Genomic DNA, 16334 nt, shown 5'->3' with positions numbered 1-16334 from the left:
AGGAATCCATCAAAATCCTAGAGGAGAACATAGGCAGTAACCTCTTTGACACCGTCCACAGCAACTTCTTTCAAGATGCATCTCCAAAGGCTAGTGAAACAAAAGCAAAAATGAACTTTTGGGACTTAATCAAGATAAAAAGCTTCTACACAGCAAAGGAAACAGTCAACAAAACAAAGAGGCAACCCACAGAATGGGAGAAGATATTGGCGAATGACTCTACAGATAAAGGGCTGGTATCCAAGATCTATAAAGAACTTGTCAAACTCAACACCCAAAAAACAAATAATCAGTTCAAAAAATGGGCAGAAGACATGAACAGACACTTCTCCGAAGAAGACATACGAATGGCTAACAGACACATGAAAAAATGTTCATCATCATTAGCCATCAGGGAAATCCAAATCAAAACCACACTGAGATACCACTTTACACCAGTTAGAATGGCAAAAATGGACAAGGCAAGAAACAACAAATGTTGGAGAGGTTGTGGAGAAAGGGGAACCCTCTTACACTGTTGGTGGGAATGCAAGTTGGTACAGCCACTTTGGAAAACAGTGTGGAGGTGCCTCAAAAATTTAAAAATAGAGCTACCCTATGACCCAGCAATTGCACTCCTGGGTATTTACCCCAAAGACACAGATGTAGTGAAAAGTAGGGCCATATGCACCCCAATGTTCATAGCAGCAATGTCCACAATAGCCAAACTGTGGAAAGAGCTGAGATGCCTTTCAACAGATGAATGGATAAAGAAGATGTGGTCCATATATACATTGGAATATTACATCAGAAAGGATGAATACCCAACTTTTACATCAACATGGTTGGGACTGGAGGAGATTATGCTAAGTGAAAGAAGTCAGGCAGAGAAAGTCAGTTATATGATTTCACTTATTGTGGAACATAAAGAACAGCATGGAGGACATTAGGAGAAGGAAGGGAAAGATGAAGGGGGGGAAATCGGAGGGAGAGGTGAACCATGAGAGACTATGGACTCTGAGAAACAATCTGAGGGTTTTAGAGGGGAGGGGGTGGGGGGATGTGTTAGCCTGGTGATGGGTATTAAGGAGGGCACGTACTGCATGGAGCACTGGGTGTTATATGCAAAAAATGAATCATGGACCACTACATCAAACACTAATGATGTAATGTATGGTGACTAACATAACATAATAAAATTTAAAAATCGTAAAAAAATAAAAATGGAATAAATATATATAGCTTTTAATTAAGATGTTAGTAGACTATAGTGTTCTTGTTGTGGTGGCAGAAGATATATATATTTTTTAATTTAAAAATTATTTTCGCAGTGGCTGGGTATTGGTGAGGTTAAGAATGTGAGCTGCGGTGTCAGGATGATCTGAGGTTATAGTTTGCCCTGTGATCTTCGGCAAATTTCCTAACCATACTACACTTCACACTCCTCCTTCGTAAAATGGGGATAACAATCATACATAGCACATTGGCTTGTAATAAGAATTACCGTTACCTAAGTTAGCATCATTTACCTGAGCAATTATAATAGATTTACAAGGTTTTATCCTTGCGAAAGTGTTATTAGGTCGTATTTTTATCACTCCTATGTTAAAGTTTAACAGTTGAAAGTTGAAAAGATTCTGTGACTTTTCTAAGGGCAGCTATAAGCTAATAAATGTGGACTTGCGATTTAGACTCAAGGAGTCTCACCATGGAGTTGATTTTCTCTTACCCACTGTGATGAACTCCATCACAAGATCATGCCTGTGGGCACAGCGCTTGCTGTTTGCTAAGTGCTCAATGAATACTAGCTGTAATGCTTTGACGCCATTTGTCTACCATTTTCAGGCATCTGTTATTACTAACGAGGAGTTCCCTTTCAACTTTTTTGTTAATTCCTTCAGTAAGTGTATTGAATGTCTCCTGTATGCCAAGTATTTTTCTTGATTCAGCCAACACAGAAGCAAACACAGCCAAACTCCGCCGGATGGAGCTTGCATTCCACTCTAGTGTGTGTGGGGAGATAAACAGAAATAAGATAAGTTGCATGGATAGTGTAGTAGATGATGATAAATAATAAAAGAAATATAAGAAATAGAAATTGAAAAATAATACGGGATAGTGGAATAGTCTCAGGGTGCCTAATTTCACAGGAACTATGGAATGCTTTTAATCATTGGCATGAGTTCTTATACACCTTTGTTTCTTTGTTCAGGATAGGAATAGTAATATTTACCCTGACAGTTTATTTTTTTTTAAGATTTTGTTTATTTATTTGACAGTGAGAGAGAGAACACAAGCAGGGGGAGTGGGAGAGGGAGAAGCAGGCTTCCCGGGGAGCAGAAGCCCAATGCGGGGCTCGATCCCAGGACCCCGGGATCACAACCTGAGCCAAAGGCAGACACTTAACCGACTGAGCCCCCCAGGCACCCCAGCACTGTGTCTTCTTATGCATGATAAATCCTGACCCCCCTGTTCCTCGGAGCTTCGGCTGGTAGATGAAATTAGAAGAAATGGACGAATAGAGGATAGTGATGACCTCCTTTCTCCAACTTCGAAGGAAAAAAAAAAGTGCTTTGAAAATCACTTTCCAGTGTGCTCTTGCATCTTCCTCCTCTAGCCCTTGCAGCGCGTTGGGACTGAAGCCAGGTGTCAGCGCTCACGTCCGCTGAGGTACACTACGCTGAGCTGGGGAAGACAGCGTGAGCACACAGGAGCACAGAGAAGAGAGGGAAACGCAGGTCTTCTGGAAAGGTTCGATGCTCCGTGTTCGATCCAGATTTTGCATCTGCTTTTGAGCCTCAGATATACGCTATCCTCCCATGAGCTCAGTGTTACACATATCAAACAGCAAACGCATTGTTCTGTTTCTCATGTCTCTTCTGACTGCCCCCCGTTACTTCTCCTACACCCTCTTTTTTTAATCAGAACTTCCCGCCATTCTGTTTGAGATAAGCGTGGGCATTGTCCTAGGTGATTTCTAGCCTCACACAGCAGACGGGGCACTGAGTCCCGTCAGTTCCACCTTTGAAGGCGCTTTCACATCTCGCTTCACTGGTACAGGTCCGCCACCAGTGCTCTAGTTCATGCTTTCTTGCAGCTTTTCCTTGGAATACGTTGCTTGACTCCTGAGAGCTTTCCTTTCTAGTGTCTTGCACTTCCTAATCCTCTTCCTTCAGTTGACTTTCTGAATAGCAAATCAAGTATGCAGTTTCCTACTGAAACTGTAAAATACCTCAATACCCCGTAATACCTACAGGCTAAAATCCAAACTCAGTAATATGGTTCCAGCCAACTACCTAGGATTTCCCGAACACATTGTGTTTCATCTTGTCCAAGCTATGTCTTCTGCATTGAACACTCATCTGCTTTTTGCCTAATGACTAACTATGTATCATTCAAGACCTTAAGTATAATCTCTCTGATTCTTGCATCCTAAATAAAGTTGGTTACTTCCTCACCGAGTTGTCACTATAGTTTGTACTAAGCTTCTAGTTTGGAATCACTATGCTCTGTTACAATTCCTTGTTTATGTCTGTCTACTCTTTTAGATGGTACGTGGATGACTTGAAAGCAGCTACCATGACTAAATGGTAAACATTTCCTAGCATCCTTTATATAGAGATTGGCATACCGTAGGTTTGTAGTGATTATGTAAGGAATGTTGGAAGGCAAAACTCTAGATTTCTCTGATTCCATTATTAATAACAACTTTATCACCCAGCATATATTACCTTTTTTACTCTAATGTGTGTTCTGCCAACCATACTATGAATAATGTTGTTTGTTTCAAATGAATAAAGATATTCCTTCTCATATTCAAATATCCAAACTAATTTTGAAGGTTCAGAGTACTTCATAACATATATATGTTTATGTGATGTGTATATGTTGAAATAAACATGTTTCATTTCCTATAGAAAAAAAAAAAAGACCAGGGGTGCCTGGGTGGCTCAGTTGGTTGAGCAGACTCCCCGCTGAGGTGGAGCCGGGTGTGGGGCTCGATCTCAGGACCCTGAGATCACGACCTGAGCCGAAACCAAGAGTCCTTTAGATGTATTTTTAAAGGCAGATGTTGCTCACAGATTAGATGTGGAGTTTGAGAGAAGTTTTGGAATCAGGGATGTTTCCAAGGTATTCATCTGAGCAAGGAGAAGGATCAGGTCTTCATGTCCTGAGAGTGGAGAGACAGTTGGGGGCCTTCATGAGGGGACTGATGGGAGAAAGAACAGAGGCTGACTACAGATAGAAGCTTGAGGCTCCTACTAGACGTAAGAGTGAAGATATTAAATATAAAGGTGGTGTGCAAGGAACAGATATGTGAATTTGATAGTCCTCAGTGTGTACATGTGTATGTGTGTCTGGAGTGTAAAACTGTAAGAATAAGTAAAATCAAGACAGTGGATATAGAAAATAAGCAAATAGAAAGTCTGAGACCTGAGACCTGCATCATCTTGAAATTGAGTCAGGGAGATAAGGAAGACTCAGCCAGAGGATGGCAGGAAAGTCAGGAGGATGTGAAGGCCTGGAACCCAAGTGAAGGAAGTGTTTCTCAAAAGGGGATGTTACCAACTGTGTCCTATGCTGCTGCTCGGTGGAGGAAGATGAGGGTTGACAACTCGACAATGCGTTTAGTAGGGTGGAGGTTACTGTTAGGAGCATTTTTAGTGGAGTGGTAAGGCAGGGAGCCTGATGTAAGGGGGATAGCGAGAATATGGGAGAGCAGAGAGTGTGCGGTAGATGTGATCGTTTATTCTATCTATAAAAAGAAATAAAACACTTAGCATAGAGGCGTGCCTCTCATAAATGATCAATTCACTATAGTGATTGTATAATTGTCAATCAAAATGAAATGCATTTTACTATATTATGAACTGATCCAGTCCCTGGACTACTGACATGTTTTAATACTCAGTGCCTTGCATAGGGCCTTGTATTTAATGGATGATCAATGAGGCATTATTAAATGAATAATTTAAAAAATATTCGACAGCTTAAGATAAATCATTGTGTGAGCTCTGGGACAGATAGCTAAACTTACAAGTGAATGGAAGAAATTTCCACACCCATGTAGGGAATGAGCCTCTATTTGTGTTCACATATGTAATATGGATTAGAGGGGATTGAAGCACCCAGTGAGATCATTTCCTACTCTGCTGGCATATTTACTTTATGTCATATTAGCTGTCTGATACAGTCATATTTTAATCTAAAGAAAGGTTAAGTTTTAGACAAAATTATGCTAGATCTAAGATAATAGAGTTGACCAGTTGTGTTTTTTATGATATAAGTTATCGTTTGTAGTAGTTAATATTAGCTGCACTAGGCATTTTCTGAGTGTTAATAATCAAAGTTTAAATGGGAGTAATTTTAAAATGTCTTTGACAGCAACTCCAAATTCCCCTGCGTTAATTCTCATGGTTTTCAAATTAATGACTTACGCAAGTTTTGCAAACTCATTGGGGATAATTGATTCCTATTTGCATGGATACCAAAGCAGGGTGTCCTTGACTCTTTTTTGACAAACTACTGACACTGATCGACAGGAAAAAGCGGATAATTAAACAGAAAACAAAATGCCTATTTTCTTAGGAGGCACAATGCATGCTCTGCAAAATAAAGCACTTAATTTGGGGAATAATAATGAACTTTTAACATGTTGGTTGTTAGTTTTAAACTCAGCTAAAATTTAAATCCTTTAGAGTATATTAATATCAAACCCTGAATCTAACTGAAAACTATTTTGCTTGTTATTTATGTTCACTGGTGTTTGGGAAAGTAAAAGCCCTTTTGTCAAAGAGAGAGATCTTTGCCACCTTTATAATATTGTGGAAAAGTCTTATTGACAGAGAACCTCTGTTTTAACCTATTTACTAAATCCACTTCTTTGTTGACAGAGTAAAATGAAGACTTCTCTTTAGAGAATATATTTGCCTGAATTAATCATAATGTGTTAGACACTGTATATTTTGTTCAGCAAACACACCATGTCACACCCCTGAAAGACCAGTCTTCTCATAGAATACTTGGTTCTTCCACCTAGAGCTAAATAAAAAGACATACTTCAAACGAAGCAGTAATACTGGAAAGAGGAACACACAGATTGACAGGATGACCAAACTATCCTTTTCTTATCTTGCTAAATAGGTCAGAATATCCCCAAAGAAACACATCTTTAATAGGAGCTGTTTACTGGACCCTCCCCGAGTTGAGATCAGAACTAAAGGAGCCGATAATCCATATGAATGTACTTTGATGGACTTCTAATCATTCCTTAGGAGCCAGGTCCAGTGTCCTCTGTGGAGTCTCCTTCCTTTGGGTGTCTCTGTCGCTCTCTTGGTACTCACAACACAGCAAGGGGCACATCTTGCTCACCTGCCTGTCCCCAATCCTCTGAACTTAGTAGTTGCTTAGTTAATATTGAATGTGAAAACCTCCCACTATAAGAGTGACAAGAATGGGTGCTGTGTTTTATTCTTCACTGCTATAACCCCAGCTCCTTGTATCATCCTGTACTTAATAAGTGCTAAAATAATATTTATTGCGTGGATAAACTGATTAAAATTATAAAAGACAATAGTGTGCAATGAATAATATTAGCATCAGTTCAAACCCAAGTTTGCTGTACTCCAGCAATCTACCAGTTATTCGTCTCATATTCGTCTGGTCCATCTCTGGTTCATTTACTCCTATCTTGCATTCCTGTTTCCTTCTTAATTCATCCACCTGCATATTCTGCTAGCACTCTGCAGTGAAGGTGTTTAAAATTGAATTTCTAATGACTTGTTTTATTTTTTTAAATTTTTAAAATTAATTTATTTTTAATTTAAATTCAATTAGCCAACATATAGTACATCATTAGTTTCAGATGTAGAGTTCCGTGATTCATCAGTTGTTTATAACACTCAGTGCTCATCACATCACTGCCCTCCTTAATGCCCATCACCCAGTTACCCCATCCCCCCCACCTCCCCTCCAGCAACCCTCATTTTGTTCGAATTACTTGTTTTAAATTTCTTTCCTCGTAAAGAGATCTCAATTCTCTCTCAATTCTATCTGTAATTTCCTGAGTTCTTTGACATCTTCCTCTTCTTCACCACAGAATTTCCTGTGATCCTCCTGGCAAAGCCAGATGATGACTTGCCCACACTCCGCTTCTGACTTTTCCCTTTCTTCCTGGAAATGCATGTTTGAGTCATCGTAATCTCTTATCCTGGACTTCTATGTACCTTTCTGTCTGGTTACATTTTCCTGGGCTGCTGTAGGAACCCTGTACCTGGTCTCTCTGCTTCAAATTCCTCAACTCTCTTCTCCCCATTCAGTCTGTTCTATATAGTTTTTAAATCTACCACACACCTGTATTTCCCATCTCTTTCCTGCTGCAAACATGGTGCAGAATTTATTACTAAGGAGAAGGTCAATGCAAAGGGCATGCAAAGTTATCAGTATCTAGACCCAACCTATTTTTACAGCCTTTCTCCTCCCTTTGCTTTTTTATTATTGTAATTATATTCTAGCCAAACTAAACTGAACCCCTCTGCTCAAATATTCTCTGTATTTTGCAAATATTTGCTTTGTTCATGCTGTGTCTGAAATAAAACTTTTCATCCCTTATTATCACACCCCTACTTATTCCACTAAGATTCATCTCAAATGCTACTCCCTCAGCGCATGCCCACACGGGAACCGGGGACAGGATTTCCTGTTTCTCGTACTGGCACTTCCTAGCCTGCTGACATCACTGGAGGAGTGATGGAGGCCACTCTCTTGTTTCCCCCAGCTGTTTATGCCGTTAACACCTGCTCCTTGTTACGGTTCCTGTGCAGGCATTCCAGAGCAACCACTTTCAGGGGTTTAGTATATACCCTTCTACTCACATGTGTTCTGGCCAGGCCGTCGTTACATAACTGGCAGTGTGTGATAGAATGTATTCTGTCTTCTCTCTTTTTGTTGGGTACTGTGGTTTCCTGTCTGCAGTTCATTGCGTGAATGTCTAGTCTGTTAGGTCTAATTGCCGCATCTTTTTCTGCCAGTCTCCTCGTTCCACGTCAGCCCAGGTCACCGTTAAAAATACAGATCTGATCACGCCATTCAGTTGCCTAACATCCTTCAGAGATCTTTCATTTCATTCAGGATCAAGTCCAGAATTCGTAACACGTCCATAAGGCTTTACAGGACGTAGGCTGTGCTGTTTCCAGCTCTTAAAGTCCCACCTGCTGCCCTCCTTCCCTTTGATCTGTGCTTTCCAGCCACACTGACCTCACGTTCCTCAAACCTGTTACGGTCCCTCTTTGGCTCTTTGTCCACAGGGGGACCAGCTTGAATTTCACTTCCTCAGATAAGCCTCTCAGATAAGCCTCCGAGGACGGGCAGAATAAATCAGGGACCAAGGTTTTAAATATCCTTTCACATCAAATTCTTTTTATTATACTTTGCACAGTCTGTAGATGTATTTATCTCTGGGTTCAATTCTTTAATGTATGTCTGACCTACTGTGACATCAGCTCCATGAAGGCTAAGTCCTTCCTCAGTCTGTCTTGTGCCTGGCCCATGGGCAGCCCTCCGTAAAAAAGTGTTAAGTGACTGGATGACACAGGAAAAGTGACTTACCCAAGGTCAGAAAACTAATTAAAGTCCAGTGCAGAGCAAGGAAGTAGCACTTTTCCCCTTCCTGAATTGGATGGTCTTTGAATGGAGTGCTGTGGTGTCTTCCTATGACTATTTCTAGCTCAGTGCCTCGTGTACTGTACACGCTCAGTAATTACTGCAGGAATACATAGAGATAGCAAGAGATGGGACTGTCGATATGTGGCTTTGTATTTACCCTGAAAGGCTATTTATTATTATGTGAAATCTGCAAATCTTGGAAATGAGATTGCCATTCTTTTAAGTTCATAAGCAACACTACATTGTGAGTTTTTATCAGGTTGAAACTGCTTTTTTGCTTTTTTTTTTTTTTTTTTTAACAGTTATAAGGTCAGAGCTATATTCTGAACATGTTGCCGGGAGATTCTGATTCAGAAAATGTCTGTTAAAATGTATGGAAGCTTAGTTGCAGACCGTGGCTGAATAGAGAGAATCAATTTATGAATGTTCAATTTGTGCTCATTTTAATAAAGGAAAAAGACTAATGACCTCTGTTTAAAAGAGGATGGATGGATTCAACTTTCTAAGGATATTTCCTTTACTTCAGGAGAACAAGAATAATAAACTGTCATTCTCTCCAACTTGGTTTCTGCCTGAGCAGGTTTTATCAATGAGCCTGTCACAATGCAGAAATTGGGAGTTCTTGCTATGTTGTTTTATAAATCTAATTATCTTGAATCCTTGCAGTATCAGCAAAAAAAAAAAAAAAGAAAAGAAAAAAAGAAACTCTTAAAAAGGATCCAAAATAGCCTTTTTTCCCACCCTTATTTAATTCTTAGCAGTGTCAGAGAGACTGCCATGTCTTCACCAAGTGTTATATTTATATTACTTATTGAATCCAGACCTTGAAAACCAGGAATGATATTTTTTCCTGTTATCCTCAAAAAGTTAAATTACTTGAAAGTAGTACTGTTTTAACTTTCGGTAGTGCTTTTGATAGGTAAGTAAACAGAAAATATAGCCCCTATTGAGTGTGACCCAGCACGGGGTGGGTAGAAGTGTCCCTGGTCCCACTAGCCTGTCTCAGCAGCTCATGTTCTATAATCTGGACTTACTCCTTTGGTTTAAGGTATTATGTATTTTTTTTTTAATATTTATTTGTTGGGGAGAGAGTAAGGGAGCATAAGCCTGTGGGAAACAATCTAAAGCAGACTCCCCACTGAGTTTGGGAGCCCCAGGCAGGGCTCTATGCGGGGCTCCATCTCAGCACCCTGAGACCATGACCTGCTGAAACCAAGAGTCGGATGTTCAACCTCCTGAGCCCTCCAGGTGCCCCTACAGGATTCTTGTATTTATAAAGTTCTATCCAATTTTCAGAGTTTGCCCATTCATTATTTCATCTTCACACAACTGTGATATAGCCAGATGAGTTATTAATACCCAATAAAAGAAAAGGAAACTGAAATTCAACAAGGCTAATTTATTTGTCCATAGACTCAGAGCAGACATTCAGGCCTTCCGACTGGAGTATTTCATCAATGTCACCAAGTTCTAATGATTATTTACTCCAAGTGCTTTGACTGGGGCTTTTATGAGTCATTTTTCATAACTTCAGCTCTTCTTCCGTTCCTGTAGTCTCTCATTGAACAACCGTCCGTCCCACCAGGAGCTGGCTTTCTCCAACAAGTTTTATCTCTGTCTGGTGCCATCATGAGCTTTCAGGGCTCTCAGAGGTTCCTGTTGTTGGATTCTAAAGCTCTTGACAGCCTACCTGGTGGGATTCAGAAAACCAAACAGGACAAGAATGAGATTAAGGAAGGAGAAAGAGTATGCTGGCCTGTTGACTCTGGCCTCATGATGGTTGAAAGAGGAGTCCAGGGATAAAGTTGCATTTATGGACATGAAGCAGATCTTCAAAAAGGTGACAGAAGGACTAAAGCCAGGGTAAGAAATGGCAGTTGCATTTGTCAAAACTCTTGAATCACAAGGGACAGTACAGCAGTGTAAGCTAAAACAAGAAATTAATTAGGTCCCATCACCAGGTGGAAGAACAGAGCACAGTCATGTGGATGAAAGCTAGTGTCAGGGATGAGTATGATCCGGGATTCGAACTGTCAGGATGGCAGCCATTTCTCGTTTCTACTCTCCTCTGCACAGTTTCTTCTTTCTCTGCTACTATATAAGAGGGATGTGGAGGTGGAGTATTGGAAAATAGACCTCCGTTTTGTACTCAAGTTCTTTAACTATATAGCCAGAGATGAAAGAATGCTCTTTTCCTAGCTGGAGTTAGAAATATTTAGAGAGTGGGGCACCTGGATGGCTCAGTCGGTTAAGCATCTGACTCTTGATTCCAGTTCAGGTCATGATGTCGGGGTTGTGAGATTGAGCCCCGTGTTAGGCTCCATGCTGGGTGTAGAGTCTACTTGTCCCTCTCCCTCTGCTCCTCCCCCCGCTCTCGCTCTCTGCTCTCAAATAAATAAATTAAATCTTTTTTTTAAAGGCAATAGACCCACTTTGGGTCATATGCCAACTTCTTTGCCAATCAACATGGTTGGGCACAGCTTTTATGATAGCCCAGTTTGGGTCATGTGCCCACAGCTGTAGCCAGGCAGGTGGTGTTTCCCTCTTTTTAATGGCAGAATAATACTCCATTGTAAATATAATATATATACTTTATTTATACTTATATATATTTATACATTTTCTTTATCCATTCATCTACCAGTAAACACTTCGGTTGTTAGCCTATCTCAGCTCTTGTGAACAGTGCTGCAATAAACATGGGGGTGAAGATACCTCCTTGAGGTATCTTTATCTTTCAGATAAATACCTACAGGTGGAATTTCTGGGTCCTACAGTAGTTCTATTTTTAATTTCTTGGGGAGTCTCCATACTGTTTTCCATAGTGGTGTACCAGTTTACATTTCCACTTATGATGCATAAGTGTTTCCTTCTCTTTATATCCTTGCCAATACCTACGATCTCTTGGCTTTTTTTTTTTTATTCTTATGTTAATCCCCATACATTACATCATTAGTTTTAGATGAAGTGTTCCATGATTCATTGTTTGTGCATAACACCCAGTGCTCCATGCAGAATGTGCCCTCCTCAATACCCACCACCAGGCTAACCCATCCTCCCACCCCCCTCCCCTCTAGAACCCTCAGTTTGTTTTTCAGAGTCCATCGTCTCTCATGGTTCGTCTACCCCTCCGATTGCCCCCCGCTTCATTCTTCCCCTCCCGCTACCTTCTTCTTCTTCTTCTTTTTCTTTCTTAACATATATTGCATTATTTGTTTCAGAGGTACAGATCTGAGATTCAACAGTCTTGCACAATTCACAGCGCTTACCAGAGCACATACCCTCCCCAGTGTCTATCACCCAGTCACCCCATCCCTCCCACCCCAACCCCCACTCCAGCAACCCTCAGTTTGTTTCCTGCAATTAAGAATTCCTCATATCAGTGAGGTCATATGATACATGTCTTTCTCTGATTGACTTATTTCGCTCAGCATAATACCCTCCAGTTCCATCCACGTCGTTGCAAATGGCAAGATCTCATTCCTTTTGATGGCAGCATAATATTCCATTGTATATATATACCACATCTTCTTTATCCATTCATCTGTCGATGGACATCTTGGCTCTTTCCACAGTTTGGCTATTGTGGACATTGCTGCTATAAACATCGGGGTGCACGTACCCCTTCGGATCCCTACTTTTGTATCTTTGGGGTAAATACCCAGTAGTGCAATTGCTGAATCATATGGTAGCTCTATTTTCAACTTTTTGAGGAACCTCCATACTGTTTTCCAGAGTGGCTGCACCAGCTTGCATTCCCACCAACAGTGTAGGAGGGTTCCCCTTTCTCCGCATCCCTGCCAACATCTGTCGTTTCCTGACTTGTTAATTTTAGCCATTCTGACTGGTGTGAGGTGGTATCTCATTGAGGTTTTGATTTGGATTTCCCTGATGCCGAGCCATGTTGAGCACTTTTTCATGTGTCTGTTGGCCATTTGGATTCCTTCTTTGGAAAAATGTCTGTTCATGTCTTCTGCCCATTTCTTGATTGGATTCTTTGTTCTTTGCGTGTTGAGTTTGATGAGTTCTTTATAGATTTTGGATACTAGACCTTTATCTGATATGTCATTTGCAAATATCTTCTCCCATTCTGTCGGTTGTCTTTGGTTTTGTTGACTGTTTCCTTTGCTGTGCAAAAGCTTTTTATTTTGATGAAGTCCCAATAGTTCATTTTTGCCCTTGCTTCCCTTGCCTTTGGCGATGTTTCTAGGAAGAAGTTGCTTCAGCTGAGGTCAAAGAGGTTGCTGCCTGTGTTCTCCTTTAGGATTTGGATGGACTCCTGTCTCACACTGAGGTCTTTCAACCATTTGGAGTCTATTTTTGTGTGTGGTGTAAGGAAATGGTCCAGTTTCATTCTTCTGCATGTGGCTATCCAATTTTCCCAACACCATTTGTTGAAGAGACTGTCTTTTTTCCATTGGACATTCTTTCCTGCTTTGTCAAAGATGAGTTGACCATAGAGTTGAGGGTCCATTTCTGGGCTCTCTATTCTGTTCCATTGATCTATGTGTCTGTTTTTGTGCCAGTACTATGCTGTCTTGATGATGACAGCTTTGTAATAGAGCTGGAAGTCCGGAATTGTGATGCCGCCGGCTTTGCTTTTCTTTTTCAACATTCCTCTGGCTATGCGGGGTCTTTTCTGGTTCCATACAAATTTTAGGATTATTTGTCCCATTTCTTTGAAAAGAGTGGATGGTATTTTGATGGGGATTGCATTGAATGTGTAGATTGCTCTAGGTAGCATGGACATCTTCACAATATTTGTTCTTCCAGTCCGTTAGCATGGAACATTTTTCCATTTCTTTGTGTCTTCCTCAATTTCTTTCATGAGTATTTTATAGTTTTCTGAGTACAGATCCTTTGCCTCTTTGGTTAGATTTATGCCTAGGTATCTTATGGTTTTGGGTGCAATTGTAAATGGGATCGACTCCTTAATTTCTCTTTCTTCTGTCTTGTTGTTGGTATATAGGAATGCCACTGACTTCTGTGCATTGATTTTATATCCTGCCACTTTACTGAATTCCTGTATGAGTTCTAGCAGTTTTGGGGTGGAGTCTTTGGGGTTTTCCACATAAAGTATCATATGATCTGCAAAGAGTGAGAGTTTGACTTCTTCTTTGCCGATTTGGATGCCTTTGATTTCTTTTTGTTGTCTGATTGCTGTGGCTAGGACTTCCAATACTATGTTGAATAGCAGTGGTGATAGTGAACATCCCTGCCGCGTTCCTGACCTTAGGGGGAAAGCTCTCAGTTTTTCCCCATTGAGAATGATATTCGCTGTAGGTTTTTCATAGATGGCTTTTATGATATTGAGGTATGTACCCTCTGTGCCTATACTCTGAAGAGTTTTGATCAAGAAAGGATGCTGTACTTTGTCAAATGCTTTTTCTGCATCTATTGAGAGGATCATATGATTCTTGTTCTTTCTTTTTTTAATGTATTGTATCACATTGATTGATTTGCGGATGTTGAACCAACCTTGCAGCCCAGGGATAAATCCCACTTGGTCGTGGTGAATAATCCTTTTAATGTACTGTTGGATCCTATTGGCTAGTATTTTGGTGAGAATTTTTGCATCCATGTTCATCAGGGATATTGGTCTGTAATTCTCCTTTTTGATGGGGTCTTTGTCTGGTTTTGGGATCAAGGTAATGCTGGCCTCATAAAACGAGTTTGGAAGTTTTCCTTCCATTTCTGTTTTTTGGAACATTTTCAGAAGAATAGGTATTAATTCTTCTTGAAATGTTTGGTAGAATTCCCCTGGGAAGCCATCTGGCCCTGGGCTTTTGTTTTTTGGGAGATTTTGGATGACTGCTTCAATTTCCTTAGTGGTTATAGGTCTGTTCAGGTTTTCTATTTCTTCCTGGTTTGTTCTGGTAGTTGATACATCTCTAGGAATGCCTCCATTTCTTCCAGATTATCTAATTTGCTGGCATAGAGTTGCTCATAATATGTTCTTATAATTGTTTGTATTTCTTTGGTGTTGGTTGTGATCTCTCTTTCATTCATGATTTTGTTGATTTGGGTCATTTCTCTTCTCTTTTTGATAAGTCTGGCCAGGGGTTTATCAATCTTGTTAATTCTTTCAAAGAACCAGCTCCTAGTTTCGTTGATCTGTTCTACTGTTCTTTTAGTTTCTATTTCATTGATTTCTGCTCTGATCTTTATTATTTCTCTTCTCCTGCTGGGTTCAGGCTCTATTTGCTGTTCTTTCTCCCGCTCCTTTAGGTGTAGGGTTAGGCTGTGTACTTGAGACCTTTCTTGTTTCTTGAGAAAGGCTTGTATTGCTATATACTTTCCTCTTAGGACTGCCTTTGCTGCATCCCAAAGATTTTGAACAGTTGTGTTTTCATTTTCATTGGTTTCCATGTATTTTTTTAATTCTTCTTTAATTTCCTGGTTGACCCATTCATTCTTCAGTAGGATGCTCTTTAGCCTCCATGTGTTTGAGTTCTTTCCGACTTTCCTCTTGTGATTGAGTTCTAGTTTCAAAGCACTGTGGTCTGAAAATAGGCAGGGAATGATCCCAATCTTTTGGTACCGGTTGAGACCTGATTTATGACCTAGGATGTGATCTGTTCTGGAGAATGTTCCATGGGCACTAGAGAAGAATGTGTATTCCGTTGCTTCTCTTGGCTTTTTGATACTAGCCATCCTAATAGGTGTGTGGTAATATCTCACTGTAGTTTTGATTTCCACGAAAGAGAATATATATAAGGTAAGAGTCTTAGAAAATTGTCCTACAAGTCTAGCTAAGATGCAATTTATCGCCATAAGGAAGGCAATAGCAGTGGGTATATAGAAGTGGGGTCATGCTTTAGAATTGGTATGGAGATAGAATGTATAGTATTGTCAAGGCTCGGAAATGGAGAGTGGGAGAAGACAAGATGTTTCTAGCTAATGGGATTGCATAAATGATGGTATAATTCACAATGTATGGAAAACATGAAGAAAAGCAGATTTTCCAATAATCTTTTTTTATAAAATCATTATAAGATCTGCCCAGTTTTCATCTCTGGGTTACAGGGCAGTGACTGTGAGCTTTCTTATGTCCAGAAAAAGAATGACTACTACTCTTACTTTCCTTTGTCTTTGATGTAATTGAGCTTGTTCAGCAGATGATGGGTGCAGTCAGAGTAAGTAAAAGCCTTCCAGAGGTATCTGTGATCAGAGTCAAAGAGGAGAAGGCTTTGGCAGGTGACCTTTTCTCTCCTCACTCACTGAACCTCAAACCTGCATCTTCCTCGGTGCTTTTGTGCATAGAGTTGCTAGTTCCTCAAGTGGTACATTTTCTTCTTTTTCCTATATGTATGTGTATGAATAGGTGTGTATGCATTACAAATGACTGCACACTACTTTCCAAATCTTCCATAAATGTTGGAGCAAGGAATAGCAAGAGTGGATATAGGACATATGTCTGTAAGGACCTCAATAACAAGCTTAGAGATTATCCATGATCACACATTTAAGATTCTGAAATGGTCCCAGATTCAATTAATATCTCTCTATGTGGATGTTTTTTCAAGAAGTTCTGCTCATGCTGCCATTGAACTCAGGCTCACCAACTGTATTGTCCTGACTTCATTAAAACTCTTATTCTTGGGGCACTTGGGTGGCTCAGTCGGTTAAGCGTCTGCCTTCGACTCAGGTCATGATCCTGGAGTCTTGGGATCGAGCCCCATATTGGGCTT

Source organism: Neomonachus schauinslandi, chromosome 11 (assembly GCF_002201575.2).
Source record: "Neomonachus schauinslandi chromosome 11, ASM220157v2, whole genome shotgun sequence".
Lineage (NCBI taxonomy): Eukaryota > Metazoa > Chordata > Mammalia > Carnivora > Phocidae > Neomonachus > Neomonachus schauinslandi.
Note: the sequence above shows the minus strand (reverse complement) of the source record.